The sequence below is a fragment of the Misgurnus anguillicaudatus genome, chromosome 25, assembly GCF_027580225.2.
Source record: "Misgurnus anguillicaudatus chromosome 25, ASM2758022v2, whole genome shotgun sequence".
NCBI lineage: Eukaryota > Metazoa > Chordata > Actinopteri > Cypriniformes > Cobitidae > Misgurnus > Misgurnus anguillicaudatus.
Genome location: NC_073361.2, coordinates 8,309,603 through 8,327,281, shown reverse-complemented (window position 1 = coordinate 8,327,281; position 17,679 = coordinate 8,309,603).

Genomic DNA, 17,679 nt, shown 5'->3' with positions numbered 1-17,679 from the left:
GACGTGCAAACACACGCGCAGACCGATGGTAGGCAGTAACCACGCGTGTAACCACAGTAGCAGTGCGAACGTCAAAATTGAAGAAGCTTTGCAAGTTAACCCAAAAACGAAGAAGAAACAGCAACTTGTTGTGTATAATTTGAGAAGACCAGCAATGATGGAAGTAAATAAACAACGACTTTTAATGCAGTTTGAGTTAAATCACTCCTCAACTAGGCTCATCTTTGTTTTCACCGTCACAAATGGAAATACCAATGACGTATTTTTTTTACCTGACGGGAGGGGTTCTGGTGGGCCAATCACAGTGCTTGCGGTCCGCGTAGAGCCGACGCGCTGTTAAAATTTTTGCGAGGTGCACGTCAGGCTACGCAGAGCTACGCACAGGCTACGGATAGCCTACACCGTAGCTACAGCGTAGAACTTACGCACGACTATAAATTGGGCTTACGAGGGAACTTGCACATTAATTAAATATCTTGAAAATGAACAGATAACTAAATCACGATAACAAAATCAGTCTTCCAATGCAATATATGTTATTTACAGCAGTAATCTGACATTAAATCGATTTGCACAGATTAATTAGTACTTCACCTCCCACGTGACATCATCAACTATGTTGCTAAACCAACATGGTTCAAACGAAGAATGCATCGTTCTATGTTGGTTCAGCAGCGAGTTACCTCGTTGTTCGAGAAATGATTCACTGTACTAGTGAAAAATACCACAATGGATGTTTAATCGTTTACTACATTTTTATGTGTTTAGTTTGTATAGCAAATAAAATTTGCATCCTTATTATTCAATTGTGCTATTGCTGCAAACAATCGTCAACTTGATGATCTGTCTGTAAATATTTAATAGCAGTCTATTTGTCTCATAAGCCATTCGTCATTATGTCTTTTAACACACCTCTTTCTCAGGAAACACATTTCCGCTAGCGCACCCTTTGTACCACACCTATAGCAACTACTACATTCATACCATAATACTTGTCCAGATGTGATGCATTTACTGTGCATGATGTCATTTAATAATTGCTTTAACTGCATATAGGAAAGAAGACGCTATAATGGAAGGGACCTCATTTGAATACTAATACAGCCGAGGAACAGCTTGATTTTAAAGTTTTTAATAAGCCTAAATGCAGCGTTTCAATATTAGCATGATCATGCAAGATTAATGAAACACACTCACTCCGATCTGCCTTCATCAGAAAGCACAAAACACACACAGACAGACAAGAACACAGCAGATTAAAGGAGACTGCTTCTATTGCACACCATTGTAACTTGGCAGATGATAATTAGGCCATTTGAATTTGCATTCGACAGGAGGTGTTTATGTTTCGTGTGGTGTTAGTTAAATTAGGTTAGTCAATGACAGTGGACTCCTTTGAGTGTTTTAATATGGTGTGATTTCATCAGATGAGGAGAGAAAGTGCTAAATGAGTAATTTAAGATAGCAAATCTTATCTTTTTAGAGATACATATGTGTCCTGAGGAGTTAAGGGTCATATGTTTGTTTATTGACTTTAAAGATTGTTTGTATAGAGTTTAGCTAACAAAGACAGTGGGTACGTCTGTATCATAAAAATCTGTATCTGTGATTTGTAGTGAGGAACACATTTAAATATAAAATTATAATATTTTTTTCTTCATCTTTAATAAAAAAAAAAAAATGAAATGAAATAAATAAATAAATAAATAAATAAAAATCTGGGTATATAGTTTAGCTAACAAAGACTGTGGTTACATATGTATCATAAAATTCTGTATCTGTGATTTGTAGTGAAGAACACATTTAAATATAAAATTATAATATTTTTTTTCTTTTTCTTTTTCTTCTTCTTCTTCTTCTTCTTCTTTTTCTTCATCTTCATAAAATAAAGATAAAATAAAGTCTGGGGATACATTAATGTAGATTAATCTCATACAAAATAAAATTATTATTTTTTGCATAACATATGAGTTTGAGCTGTGTGTAAATATTATGTATATTTATATATACTATATATAAATACACACACATTCATTTACATGTGTATATATATTTAATTATATTTTTATATATTCTATTTTATATATAAATAAAAAAGATATATAAATAAAACATTGGTTCAATATATGCAAAAAAGTACTTTTATTTGTATCAGATTAATCCAGATTAATCTATGCCCAGCCCAAAATAAAATAAAATAAAATAAAATAAAATAAAATAAAATAAAATAAAATAAAATAAAATAAAATAAAATAAAATAAAATAAAATAAAATAAAATAATTCTAAACCTATAGCAGTGTAATATTACCATAATACATTTCTCTTACAGTTTGCGAGAAAAAACATGTCTAAATCCAAATTCAGACTATATGCAAGACACTCTCAGAAAAAAGGAACAAGAAGGTGCAAAAGTTTTCAATGGGGCGGTTCCCTTTTTTAAAAGTTCACTTTGTAGACATACATTGGCACCTTAGAGGTACATAGTGGTACATCAAAGGTACATATTTGCACTTAAATGGTCCATATCATGATCAAATCTCCATGTATATATCCAGCACACACCAAAAGTATCCCTACAGTAGTTACACAATCCACTTGTTTCATTTACGTGCCGCACTTATAATTAAATGGTATATAAATACAAAAACAACATTTTACTTTGCCATGATCAACATAAGGCAGCACAGCAGACAGGAACCTTGGGATAATGATGATAGATTAGAACATCTAAACCCCATCTTAATATTGCAAAAAGGGTAATAATGACTTTAATTTTATGACCACTTCCACGAAAACCACTGGAAATATGGCATGTGCAGCTGATACTAAACCATGCTAAATTTAAATCCCACAGAGTACAGCGATTCATCTGTCATAAATGGATTAGTTTACCCCTAAATTAAAATCCTTTCATAATTCACCCTTGTGTCATTTTAAACATGAATGACTTTATTAAACTCAGAAGAAGAAATTCTGAATAATACTGAGACAGTAACCATACAGCATTTAGGGATCATAGCCTGTTAAGGGCCAAATAAACTGAAAGCACCCTTAAAGGTGCAGTGTGTAATTTTTAGAAGGATCACTTAACAGAAATGCAAAATAATATACAAAACTATATTATCAGGGGTGTATAAAGACCTTTTTATAATGAACCGTTATGTGTTTATTACCTTAGAATGAGACGCTTTTACCTACACAGAGGGTCCCCTTACGTGAAGTCACCATTTTGTGCCGCCATGTTTCTACAGAAGCCCTTAATGGACAAACTTTATTTACTAAGTTGTCTCCGATGATAATATCCGGTGGCGGCTACAGTAGCTTTTCTATGCGTTTCAAAAGCGAGGGGTGAGCAGTGGACACTGGTTGCATCGTTGGTTGCAATTCGCAACCTCACCACTAGATGCTACTAACATTTACACACTGCACCTTTAAAGTAGTCTATGGAGCGGTTTCACAGACAGGATTTAGATTAATCCAAGACTAGGCCTTTACAAAAAAATATTTACAAAAAATATTACTGCATCTTTGGACAAAACTATGGCCCTAATATTAAGATATTTCAGTACAAGGTTGTTTATCAATAAAAGCAGCTCAAGCATGCATTTTCAACGCTATCTCATGGCAATTCATCACATATTTTCTGCGGTGGCTAATTCATATTAATTCGTACGACCACATTCGTACATTTTTGTACGATTTGACTTTGCCCCTGTGATGGGGTGGGGTTTTGTTATTGTTTTTTTTAGGATTATTATACGTTTTTGCACAATCAACTTCGTCATACAAATTATTTGTGTACAAATTCTCGTGATATCAGGCTGGGACTAGGATAAGCAAATGGGGAAACTGCCCCATATGTATTAATTTGTATTTAGTTAATTAATTTCCTATCTCCATTTCAACATCTATGGCTATATTCATGGCAAGAACTTTTCATTATCTACACACAAGTTGGGGAAGGACAATTTGGCATCTCCATTTTTTCCCAATCTGCATGTCTTTGGATCGTGGGAGGAATTAACCCGGATTACACCCACGTTGAGACAGGGAGAACATGCAAACTTCACATAGAAAGTCTTTCTGTGACCTGGTCGAGGCTATATGATACTTTGTACTTTATATTCTAGTATTGTATATTTTTACATATGTCCATCCTTTTTCATATGAACATATTCAGATATTTTGGAAAATGTCCCAGTTCTTCCAATCTTTATAATGGATGAAAGGGGTCCAGCTCCTTCAAGCCCAAAGAATGTGCATCCATCCTTCGCAAAAGTAATCCACGCGGCTCCACGGGGATGAATAACGCCGCCATCTTATGGCCGTTTCACACTGTACCGGCAAAATCGCCATGCGGCTTCAGCTTTTCTCTTGTATTGGAAGCGTTTTGTGCAGCATTTAGTGGAAATATGTTTATCTTCAACGGCGCCTGCCATAAAGTGCCATGTCCGGAGAAGGGACAGGATTGTGGGTGCACGAGCAAGGCGTGTGGACCAACTCCGCTTCACCTCTGTGACCGCCACCATTTTGCCGCTTTCCGCACGTCTCCTATTGAAAAAGAACTAAACACTCGTGGTTGCCGTGTAACCGTGTGAAATGCCCTTTAGACTTCTCTGCATTCAGGAGAGAGTATCAGCGTAGTGTATTGATGGATGACGAATAAGGAGGGTGGAGGCACAGAGTAGGGAGAAAAAGAACCACCTGGATGCGTCATACATCCCTACGAAAGTGTGCATTACCTCACCCCGATTCAAAAAGGTGAACTAAGGTAAGGAATAATCAGGCCATTGAATTATTCGAAAGTAATGCACACCCAAGGTGGTGATGCGGCACTACGCTAAGCAGAGTTAATCAATTAGCATAAAGCATTCATCAGCCCCTTGGTAAAATTATTTAAAATTTGAGTTGAGTAGGGTAAAATTTTACTGGAAATGTCAATTTTACATCAACCCACATAAAGATAGTATGTAAAGTAACCTGCAATTTTATGTTTTAAACAGTTACATAAGTTACATAACAGAATTGACATTTTTGGGAACCAACCCAAACTTTGGCTTCAATAACATCTCCACACTTTTCATCAGACAGGAGAAAGTGAGATTTACAACAAAAAGTGTGCCATACCCCTCCAAATCAGAGCAGTGCACTTGCTACACTCTGGCTCAAGTGAGGTTCAGAACCGCAGGACCGTGAGCCGTCAGCGCGGCAATAGAAAGCTGATTGACAGCGAACACGGCGGATCCACCCGAGGGCCCCCGACCCGCTCTGTGTGTGAGAGCCTGAAACCCGATGATGGCCAAATCCAGTTTGGAATGGCTGCAGGCAGTGACCTGCACTAGAGGGGGTCACCGATAAACAAAGAGCATTCAGGTACAGACTGAGACGCTCTCCTGGCCTGATAAGAAGGGGCGAAGAGGCTAATGTACAAGAGTTTGCATTGTTAGCATTGAGGACAAAGATGAATGGTGCAGAGGGGCTTTCTCAGCTCCGGAAAAAGGGGTTAGACAGAGGTGATTGACAGGTAAGTAAACACTCCAAATCCGAATAGGCATTCCAGAAATTGCTAACAGTATTGAAAATATGCCATACGCAGCAGCCATAATCCTCTTTTGTGTCTTCGAAGCTAACGCTAGTTCACTTCTCATTCACAACGCCCGACAATTCACTCTTGGTAAGACTGCAGAACAACTCTCCCTCACACACAAACCAACATTTTAAGACTTAACGGGTTGCCGAAACTTGCTGTTTACAGAGTTAGTATATGCTTACATGAACTGCGGTGACAATTATAAATGCATAGATGAGCTGGGATTTGCGTGTAGTAGTTTGTTTTGTACTCGGGGTGTAGTCAAAGAAACCCGGGATTACTTCGTACATATCCAGTTACACAAAAGAAACGGCTTAGCTTTTCCATGCAAGCTGGTGAGTCATTTTGTTCCTGAGAAACCATTCTCACAATCACATTGAGAAATGAGTCTACTATACAGGTGATGGCTTGGTGGTGTTCAAGCAAAACCTTGAGAAGTATATCAGTCATCAAACATCATTGAGGTTCTAAGTAGTCACGTGTAGGGATATTACTCAACGTCTGACATATAAATAGGGGTCAAACTAATAAAGTTCATGCTGGTGTTTCAGAGCGATAGTGCTTTTATGAGTAGCAGGTGTCTCTATCATGAAAATTGCTGTTAAGGAAGCTGTTTATGAGTTGCGCAGGAATTTATATTGTCTATATTATATTGAATCAGAGTTCCAAGAAGCATTTTGTTTGCGAAACATTCCCAGTATTGGGCCGTGTGTACAGTACTTTTATGAAATGTCGACTGTGGGCGCTTGGCAGCGTGTTTTGAGCTGAGGCATTCTGATTGCTGTGACTTTATTTATCAGTCGTTTTACGATGTGCTGGTTGGTTGCCATTTTTCCCGCCTCTTCTTCACTGATTGGACTGCTGTGTAAAAAGTGACATTAAAAAGTGCAGTGCTGAATATTTTTCAACTCTTAAGGAGCATTAAAAGCACATCACCAGCTGACAGCTTGTTTTGAAAATGCAGCACAACCACTGCAAAGAGTTGAAAAAATATGCTGGCCTCAGGAAAAAAAAAATGTGTACACACGGCCTTACTGTACCTGATCTTATATTTCTACCAACAATTTACATTTTTGGTTTATTTCAGCATGTGGCATCAACAGTGTTCGTAATAAACATTTCAAAACATTTTACCATGCTAGGGTGTTGTGAGTGGTTGTCAGGGTGTTGCTATTTGGCTATAAATAAAAAATATTTTGTGGCTTAATAAATTTAACTAAATAAAATGAGTAAATTCTATTAAAAAAATATTGTTATTTAACCAAATTTGAGCAAGAATAACATAAAATGGTGAGTAATTTTAAATGAACCCATTATTAAGTAAATTCAACAAAATTTTATCATATAAAATTTGTAAGAAGGAAAAAAACTGCAGAGGCAGTGTTCTTGTATACTGTTAAAAAATAATACGCTGGATTTACTTAAAAAAAAAAAAAATTAAGCTATTGCTTGAAATTCCATGTAAAACTTACTTAAAAAAGTGGACGCAACTATATTTTTAAGTTTAGTTTGTGTGCTTATGTGAAACTATTGCGTGCGCACATGAAAGCGAAAGTTTCACTTGCGCACGCAAAACTAAAAGTGATAGTTTCACGTACGCATGCGATACTTTCAAGTGCGCAAGCAAAACTAAACTTTATTTAATTTTTACTCCATGTCTCCATAGGTGCTCCGTAAGACACAGTAACAGCGATACTTGCTTTAAAGCAACACCAAAGAGTTTTTTTTTACCTTGAAATAACGTTTACAAAAAAGTTTCAGTCGTTCATCCACTCGGCACTTTCACATTCGCTTTGCAGCCCTCTATCGGTCCTGTAGTTCGAGTGAAAACTACAAAAACTTGCTTTATGGCAAGTTACAATCCAATCAGAGCCAGCTTCCAACCTGTAGGGGGAGCAAAGAACAAAAACTCTTTAGTGTTGCTTTAATAAACAACATTGTTAATATTTATACAGACATATTATTGTCACATAAACTGTATTGACTAGTGATGAATTGCTGATAATTATAAAATTAAGCTGATATAACTAAAGCAAATTCAACTTGATTTAATCAGTTACAGCAAATCACTTGTCAATATAGTTGGAATGACTTGTACATTTTAGTTGAATAAATATAAAACTGTAAGTGCAAAAATGTTTTTTTTTTGTTTGTTGTAAAAATCAATTGTGATTCAAAACTGTAAATTATATAAAAAAATACACAAACGTTTCACAGCTTTATTATTTGCTGCGCAGTATGAAAGTTATTTCAAGCTGGTGGTCCTGTCCCACTGGTTGCCCTTTTGTTGTGGCAAACATTCACCTGCAGCCAGGTTTAAGCTTTCCACGGTTTCACCTACAGCAGGTGTGGTAGTTTGTCTTTGTTTGAATTGTAATGAAAGTCTTTGTGGTGGGTGTTGTTGTGTTCCTGCTTTTTGTATACAGCAGGATGTCAGCAAGTGGAGCTCCAATTAATGTTATCCCTTAATTTCATAGCAATGTCATAATATTTTTATATTCACCGCAGTTTGTAATTAATTATTTTATGGTAACCCAATTTAAAACTAAAACTGTTAAAATTGGACTCAGCTAATTGTATCTTTATTACTACCATTCTGGAATAATAGCAAAGTCTGTCTATACATAAAAAAGAAATGAATAAAGTAATTAAATGTCTTTCTAGGCGAAGCAATGGATAAGAAATTTATTTTCCCAATGTTCGTACGCATGTTGACGGGAGAATTGAGGTCTCACGCAATGTTACGAAAACCCATCGCTTAACTTCAGAAGACATGTATGGATTAGTTTTTAATGGATGGATACGCTTTTCAAGGCTATCAAAACGGGGCCTATCCACTGCTGTTATAAAGCTGAAAAGAGCCAGGATATTATTTTCTATACTCTGACTTGGAGTAAACTATTCTTTTTAATCTTTAGACTAAATGGTGTTTAAAACATAAGGAAGTCGTGTGAATTCAAACGTTTGACGTCTTCAACAAACAATATAAAAACTCTGATAAGGCTGTACTTGGCCGTGTAATGCCATGGCCCACAATTTAATTTGCCTTTTTTATCAGTAATGTAATTTATGTCTGTTTTTCTACCCCTCTATTTCTCTCATTCACTCACTATCAGTCACTCTAGGGTCTAATTATGAGCTTGCCTGTAATAAATACATTCATTTCAAGGCACAACCCATCTTACTTCTTTTCCTGCACAATGAAGCACATCAACAGAATCTCTAGTGCACTCAGCCCGGGTTGGATGCGGGGGGTGCATGGCTTTAGGATTGACTAGCCCGAGATTTGCTGGGTGCAGTAATTGTGTCTCATTAATTCTTACAGTAATGCAGTGAGCTATACAGGCTATGCAATTAGCAGGCTGAGCCCTGAATAGAGCAGTTAATCAAAGGACAAAAGCTGGAGCTCAGCAGCCATTAGGCACAGAGGATGTCAGCCCCATTGTCAGGGACATACCGAATGCATGCAGACCCGCTTCATTTAGGACAAGCCGACCCCTTACCAAAGCTTTTCTTCTCCCCACTTCAGCAAACTTCCTGCTTTTGCTTGCATTCTAGAAATATTACTTTGACTATGAAATAAAATGCTTTCTAAAAGGATGTGTGAGAAGAAAAACAAAACATTTTTATCTAAATAAATGTATTAGTATACGTTTTAATAAAGCTCAGCTAAAACTACACCGTAAAATGAAAAAGTTGGATCAACTTAAAAAAAGAATACAAATTGGTAACACTTGATTTTATTTTTACTACAATTTCACTGTAGTTTACTTTAGGTGAAAAAAGTAAGTTTTCACTTTTTACAGTGTATAAGGTAAATTTAAAGTAAAATAGGTTTAATCGTATTTTTGGTAAAAAATAAACAAATTTCAGAAAAAAAATCTCATTATAATAATGATTTATTGATTTACAATTTTATATTTTAAAACAGAGATGGCAACATATATGGATTTCAGCTTTAAAGGACAAATTCGGTATTTTACACCTAAAGCCTTGTTTTCAGATTGTTTATTTTGAAATAGAACGGTTTTGACTGAAATTTGGACATATGATGCTGGCCCGAGAATTTTCGGGTGTTTGTTGTATCGCCCCCCACCTCTACAGTGGCTGCATAGGTGCACTGGAGCAATCCTTCCTAAAATGCATTAAACTTTCGTTTACAAAGACGTGAAACTCACCGAGTGGTCAGGGGTGTTCACTGATATGCTCACACAAAAATTCCTGCAAAAGATGCTTTCCAACATGTTTTATTGTAGTTTTTGTCCAACTCCATTGACTTGTATTAGATGTGCTGTGAGGTACGGTATTACTCCGCGCCGGGAACTTTGTTGTATTCTTGCAATTGGCAAAGGTGGATTATCGCCACCAACTGGGCTGGAGTGTCTAGTATTCAGGCTCTCGGCGGAAGAATATACGTGTGTGAGGCGTTTGGAAAAATGGGTCCACAAGTTTACAACGAATGCTAAAACACCTGTTGGAAAGCATCTTTTGCAGCGATTTTTGTGTGAGCATATCAGTGAACACCCCCGACCACTCGGTGAGTTTCACGCCCCTGCAAACGAAAGCCCAATGCATCCCAGGAAGGACTATTCCAGTGCACCTCTGCAGCCATTGTAGAGGTAGGGGCTGATACAACAGAAACCGAAAATTCTCGGGGCAGCATCATATGTCCAAATTTTAGTCAAAACCGTTCTATTTCATCATAAACAATCTGAAAACAGGGCTTTAAGTATAAAATACCGAACTTGTCCTTTAATAAAAAGTAAGGCTCTCTAGCTTGTAAAACAGTACGTCATGTACCAACCCATTCTTATGAAATGTGTACACTCTAGTAATCATAAAGGAACCATTTTAAGTGCTATATAGCACCTATGAAGAACCATACGAGGGTCATATAGCACCACTATAGCACCACATATGGTTCTACATAGCATGGTTCAACACAGGTGCTACACAGGTACTTCATCGGTGCTATATGGCACTTAAAATGGTTCGTCTATGATTACGAGCCAATAACCACTTTTAGTGCTATTTAGCACCATTTGTTTTTAGAGTGTATAAATAGCACACAGTTGAAAAGTCGTGCAATATATATCCCAAATTCCACTTTTGCGTGCATATGATACGCCAGTCCTTCCCGTTCACTTATACTTGCCGAATCTTTTCGTGTTGTTTTATTTTATTTATTATATTATTTATTTCTAATGTTTTTTTACCATTGTTGCTTGGGTTTGGGGTTACGAGACATTACCACTGATATGTATTAAAAAACGTGAACAAATGACATCTCTTTGATTTTTTTAAATACAGGTTAAAGTACATTATAAAAACCCCCTTGATTATTCTTTCAGACATGTCATTGCAACAATGTATAGCCCTTTCAATGACCGACTCCCTGACTACTGAACAAGTGAGCAGATTGAGATGTACCCAAAATGCGAATAAAATATAACCCAAAAAGCTATATATATAAAAAATAAACATTAATGGCATTAATCAAAACACTATCATTGCTGCTGTCATCCTTTGGGACGTCGTCGCTGAACTGTTTGGAAAGCGATTAGCCGTAAAATGTTTTGGTCCTGCTCGATTTTTATTGGCTTTGAGTAAAATAATGGAAAGTTTTTCATAAGATCCCCTGGGGTCAATGTGTTAGCATGACAGAACCTTGATGCTGTCGGGAAAATAAGCAACAGCCGACATTTTTCATTTTTATTCGATTTTGATGGCTTACGTTTCTTTCCCGTCACAGACAACCACCAATGTTTGCCATCAAAAGTATTATTTTGTTGTTGTTGTTTGTTTGTTGATCAAGAAGTACAAAGTAGATGAGGAAAACTAGGATTCCGTGTGCATTCAACGCGCCACCATTGTGGTTTACAATGCTTGGAATGGTGCACTGTGATTTGTTGAGCAGATTTATTGCATTCTGCAGAGAAGGAGGAGTGGCGCTTATTGCGCTTTTGGAAAAAAGGGAGAAAAGATGACAGAAATATATGGTGGATTTTAAGTAAAAATTAAGAATTTACTTTTTTATACTGACCTGATACAATACTGATTTTCGGCAGCAATTTTTTTTTTAAATGGTGTTTATTGCGTTTATATATTTATATATATATATATATATATATATATATATATATATATATATATATATATATATAAAACCATAGACACCTGCTGTTATAAGTAGGGCTACATTAGATGCTAAATCAATGTTTGGGTGTGTATGTTTGTTTTCACCCCACCCATCTCCAGCCCACAGTTTCAGGCCATTGCAGTCATATCTGTCAACTCAGGCGTTTCTGAGACCTTTTGCTACCTTGACAAAGTTAGGGAGGAGCACACAATATCAGATGAATACTTTACCTTATCTCCTGTTTCCTCTCTCTCCCCGCAGTCTTTTTATCTCTCATCCCTGTTAATCACTCTCTTGGCAGCATGGAGCAAATTAACCTCTCCTGGTCATTAAAATAAAGATTGAATTATTGACATGTCATTTTCATGTTTCTCTTACTAGGGCCACTGTAAAATTTCCCCCTACTGTTCCTGTGAATAAATGTGTCTGTTTAACTCATATAGCTGAATGCATACATTGAATACTAACGGCGTTATGAAAGGATTGCATTTAAACCACTCTGAAAATCCTATTTTTCAAATAATACAGCTTCTAAAATGTTATCAGCATTTATTTTCACAAGAAATGCAGTCTTGTTATCTTTGCCATTATGGAGGAAAAAGCGTGGCATATGGATTAAGTTTTGAATTATGCAAACGTGCCAAAAATATGCGACTAATGAACGCACAGATTTTATTAAAACACTCATATTTATTTATTAAACTCGTTTTGATTAAATTAGTTGCCCTATTATCTTTATTTGTTCTAGATGAATAACAAGAAATTTTTACAATAAAAAAAAAACAGTTTTTATTTTTTTCCCAATATTGGGTCATAACAGTGTATACTGTGTTTATGAATACATCCCTCACAAAACTGAAAAAGGCTACATTTCAAAAATAGCTGTCAGATATTGAAGTTGAATTTTGTGTTATACTAACCCAAAGATTAACTTTTCGCTAATGCTGTTTTTCCAGGTTTACAGGCCTGTTGTTTGACAACCTGTTTACATTAAGCCTAAGTAAATCAATTGAGCAGTTGCTTGGTAATCTTGTTTTTGTTTACGGCAAACTCTGGAAACAACTGCTTCCTGTCTGCCTGAATTCATTTAGTCTGTTCATAGACAGGCTATTCATTTAATGGAGAGTAATAGAGATCCTTTTTAGTAACTTGCATTTTGTGGTACCAAAGAGTGCATTTAGTACCTAAATAGTACATATCAGGATATGACTACATGACAAGGGTACCTCCCCAGTGTCATTTTGTGACGGTGTATGCAGATCTTCATATGCATTGTCACAATGAACAGGAAGTAAAAAGAACAATAATAATAATAGAAGTGAAAAGGTGTCTGTAGGTATCTGACTTGCTATTGAAAGTAGTGCAAAAATCAAAGGATTAGTTTCAGTAGACTTTAACCTCCCCCATTCAATTGAGGCCTTTTTTGTGGAGAAACATCTGTCACCATTTTCTTCCCATTCCTGGCAGAAACACAGGTGAAAGGAACAGGCAGCATCCACTGCATTGTTGCCCGGCCTGTATGGGGACTGAATGAGAGAAGTATCAGGTCTCTGAAGGATCCCCTGGCCTTCTCTAGTTTCAGAGAGTGACCATGGAGCTGTTTCCCAGCGCCTCTGCTCCATGCCTCATTGAGCAGACATATCAGTGCCCTTTTGTGGAGGTCTCATACATCCGGATCCTTTCTGCCACACCCAGAACAGAGGCTGCAGTTTGTGTGTGATTTTGCTACAGTGTATACTTTCAAACCAAAATTTATCACTGGTGCTTATTAAAACCCCTAACCTTAAGTATTAAACTTCGGCCCATACCGTGGACACAAATGACGCCTCAAGTTGAATGGTTTATTGAGGAGGGTTGTTGTTATAAGTGAATAATATTTAAGTTGACAATAAAACAATTGAACAAATTAAGTTTATTGATGAAGAGACTCCAGTGCGTAATTTATAGTTTCTATGCCGTAGCTACACCGTACGCTGTGCGTAGCCTTATGCGCACCTAGCCAAAATTTGACTACGTGTCTGTTCTATGCAAACTACATGCACTGTGATTGGTCTGCTAAAACCCCTCCCGTCATGTCTAATGACCCTGTGCGATTGCGCGTTCTCAAGGTTCTTGGTGAGATGTGTTGTGTTCGACTTCACGCAAGATTAATGAAAACATGTTATTCACTAGCGAGCAGACTGGCGCAGAGCAAGACCTTCAGCCTATGTCTGGGACTCAGACCTGGATGGCCCTGGCCCAATTTAAACCCTGGTAATTACACATTGACGCAATGACGATGCAGAAGTATGAATGAAAATCAACGTATAGCCTATGTTAATAGGCATCGAGGCTACCCCTTAGGACCTACACAGACCTATAATGATCACTTAAGGAGATATAGCCTTGCAGCTGTACAACGAAACACTAAAAGCACATTCTTCAAAGTCAATTTCATTTTTATAAAAGATAAAAAATCTAATTTGCAATGCTTTATGGTGCTTTTTTGTTATTTTTTTAATGAGACATAAAATAGTGCACATGCACCAGCACCAGCGAGCACACTGGCGCGGAGCAAAGCGAGAACTTCAGCCTATGTCTGGGACAGCCCTGGCCCAATTTAAACCCTGGTAATTACACGTTGACGCAACAATGATGCAGAAGTATGAATGAAACCAACGTATAGCCTATGTCAATAGGCTTCGAGGCAACCCCATAGGACCTACACAGAACTATAAGGAGCACTTATGGAGTAATAGCCTTGCAGCTGTATGACAAAACACTAAAGGTGTACTCACACTATCCAAACCACGCTTGGGCGCGTTTGACCCCCAAAGCCTGGTTCATTTGACTAGTGTGAATATCGCACTGTATCGCACCCGGGTGCGGATTGGTTAATCACGCCCCAGCCACACTCTAAAAACAAACGGTGCTAAATAGCACCAAAAGTGGTTCTTTGCTCGTAATCATAGAAGAACCGTTTTTAGTGCCATATAGCACCGGTGAAGCACCTGTGTAGAACCATATAGTGCTATGTAGAACCAACTGTGGTGCTATAGTGGTGCTATATGGCACCTGTGTGGTTCTGCACGGGTGCTTCGCCGGTGCTGTGTGGCACTGGGAACGGTTCTTCTGTGGTTGCGATTCAAATCAACAGTTTTGGTGCTATATAGCACCGTTTGTTTTTTTAGAGTGCAGGTTGCAGAGGTGGTCTGGAGCACGGTTCACTTGAGCGCAATCGCGCCTGAGCACAATTCAAAAGGTGAAGACGTCAATTGCATGATCACTCGCCTTTATCTGTCTCCGTAAAAACCTTTTGATGCATGCAGCAGCGTTACGTGAATGTCTAAGCTGCACATGTGACAGACAAACTAAGCAATATGATGGCATTTGAGAGGGCTGTCTGTAATCACGCACCAAACGACTCTGAATAAAAAACACAGACTTAACATTACGATGGGTTCCAGTGTTAAGAGAGCGCTTTACTTCCTGCTTTTTTAAAAACAATCGCATCTTAATGACGAAAGCGCGCCCGGGCTTAGATTGATAAAAGTACAGTGTGAGTGCGTGCGTCTGGGGGAGTAGGAAGGGTTGACAATCGCGCTGGGGCATGGTTTGGTTTGGATAATGTGAGTGCGCCCTAAAAGCACATTCTTCAAAGTTAATTTCATTTTTATAAAAGATAAAAAATCTAATTTGTGAAGCTTTGTGGTGCTTTTTTCTTATTTTTTATGTGTCCAGAGACATTTACATAAAGAAATGCTTATTGAACCAACATTTGTTTGCTAAGGGTTACTTGGAACAAAACAAATCTCAGAAAGTATTCAGAGGTATAAAAGAAGTACAGACCCACAATGAAATGTGTATTCCAGCAGCCAGCAATGCACCTCAAGGATGCAGATGTGTGTTATGTCTCTGAAAGCAGAGAATTAGGGGACGCCATTCGTCCTCATTATTTTGACCCTCCCTGCCACCCCTTCCATTGTTATTTGCAGGTGCTAATGATTATGTGACTCTCTAAGTACACCGACTCATTTGCTGAAGGAGAAATAAATGACTTCTTTAGAAGCCAGTCCTGTTGTCTACCTGATATAATTTGGATTGGGCCGAGGGTCTGACATTGCTTAAACGTGTTAAAGATTTTAAGCCAGTTTTGTAAAGTAAACAATGTTGATTCCAGACGTGGTTTCTACAGAAAGGCAAAACTCCCCAAGTTCCTATCATAATTTCGAGTAAAGCAATGTATATTTCCTTATTGGTGTGGTTCCTTTGCTTTTTCTTTGCGTTGGCGCCTTCTGTAGGGTCGTTTTTCTCTATGCGTTGGTATGCAGGCCTATGGCGGACGCCTTCGATCACATGTTCTCCGGTGATGATGGGATGGACAAGTAAGGGTTTTCCACTCATGTCTCAGCTTGACGGTTTTTCATACTGTGTCTAAGAATGTTCAAGCATTAACCCAGAATAACACAGACGCACATTAATACACACATGAAAACCAGCACACTGTGATATTGGCTTTCACTAAGCTGGAAACCTTCCCTGTCTGACTCCTGTTGTGTCATTTTGTGTCTTGCCACAAGCAAACCACTAAGGCCCTCAGGCTTCTCAGTGTGCACAAGACTCAAGCTGACCACCATGGCCTCTAGGCCCCTTAGCACAAGCTGACTCCCAGCCCCCCTGGAACTTACAGTGTGGGCTGCCTACTAAAGCCCCTGGGCCCTTAAACATGGGCTGACCTCCAGACTCATTGGCACATATAGGAGTATCTGACCACTTGGGCCCCCCAGTCTAAACTAAAACTCTGGGCACCTTCTCCTTCAATGCATACACCACAAGCAGAGCACCTGAACCCTTAGGTACAATGTATGATACATTGACCCGAACACGAGGGCCCCCAGGCATGTACACACTGTGCAATCTTAACTCCAAGGTCACTGTCCCCTATACAGCTGAGCCCTTGCTGAAAATAACCTTTTAGAAGCTACAAGATAAACAAACTGCTTTTGTGGACTAAGCGTGACTTCCGGTAGACTTCCACATGGAATTAATAACAAAAGAGTCCTTTTACAGTAGTTTATTTTTGATAACAAGGGAAATAAATGACAAGTAAAATATTATAACTATATCATATCTCACGTGTATCAACTCTTACACTGAGCTAATGTTACTGTGTAAAATGAATGTATACAATGTCAGCTACAGGTCCTTGAATACTTGTCTGGCTGCCAAACTTCTCTGCACAGTTGTGATCCAAGTTCGTTGTCTTCTCTCGTCTTTAGCAAACCAAAACATTTTATTTTCGACAAGGGATTTGTTTCAGAGATCAATTTAGCCACTAGCCAGACCCATAAATAAATACAGACTTGAAGTGGATCAGGATAACTGTGACAATGCGCGTGCGTCAGATGAAACCATCTTTAAGGGGACTCCATGATCCATATCTAAGCTCTCGGGGCTTTTCTAGCTATAGTTCGGTTAGATAACTCTCAAGGCGCACTCACATTATCCAAACCAAACCATGCCCCAGTGCGATTGTCGCCTTTCCCTAATCCTTGTTTTGAACAAAGTAGAAAGCAAAGCGATCTCTTAACACTGGAACCCATCGTAATGTTAAGTCTGTGTTTTTTATTTGGAGTTGTTCGGTGCACGATGACACACAGCCCTCTTACATGCCATCGTATTTATTAGTTGGTCTGTGACGTGTGCAGCTCGGACATTCACGTAACCCTGCTGTGTGCATCAGAAGGTTTTAAAGAAGGCAGATGAAGGTGAGTGGTCTTCCTTGCCTGAGCCCAAGTGAACCGCACTACAGCCCACCTCTGCAAGCCAGTCATGGCACGATTAACCAAACCTTGCCCAGGCTCGGTATAGAGCGATCACACTAGTCAAACGAACCAGGCTTTGGGGGTCAAACGTGCCCGAGCGTGGTTTGGTTTGGATAGTGTGAGTGCACCCTTAGTTGACTCTAAT